The sequence below is a fragment of the Eriocheir sinensis genome, chromosome 29, assembly GCF_024679095.1.
Source record: "Eriocheir sinensis breed Jianghai 21 chromosome 29, ASM2467909v1, whole genome shotgun sequence".
NCBI lineage: Eukaryota > Metazoa > Arthropoda > Malacostraca > Decapoda > Varunidae > Eriocheir > Eriocheir sinensis.
The window spans coordinates 16383065-16383320 of record NC_066537.1 but is presented as its reverse complement, the minus strand read 5'-3'; positions in this window follow the sequence as shown (position 1 = coordinate 16383320).

Here is a 256-nt window from a genome sequence, read left to right as displayed (position 1 = left end):
TCGGCATGCAGTGTTTTAGATGGTTTTAGAGTACAAATCTAAAGACATTGAAAAATAAGTTAAAAAAATTATATTTTCGTGTTCTGGACCTCAAAGCCACCTAAAGACATAAGTTTTACTTTAGCAAAAGACATTGTCAGTGTCCGTGAGCACACCGCCTATAATTATCATGTTTCTGTAGCTTAGACCCACCGCAACGTGTGTCCATGAGTGGTGGGAAAGTTTTTTTTCGAGCAGGAGTAGGTCATAGTAAAGA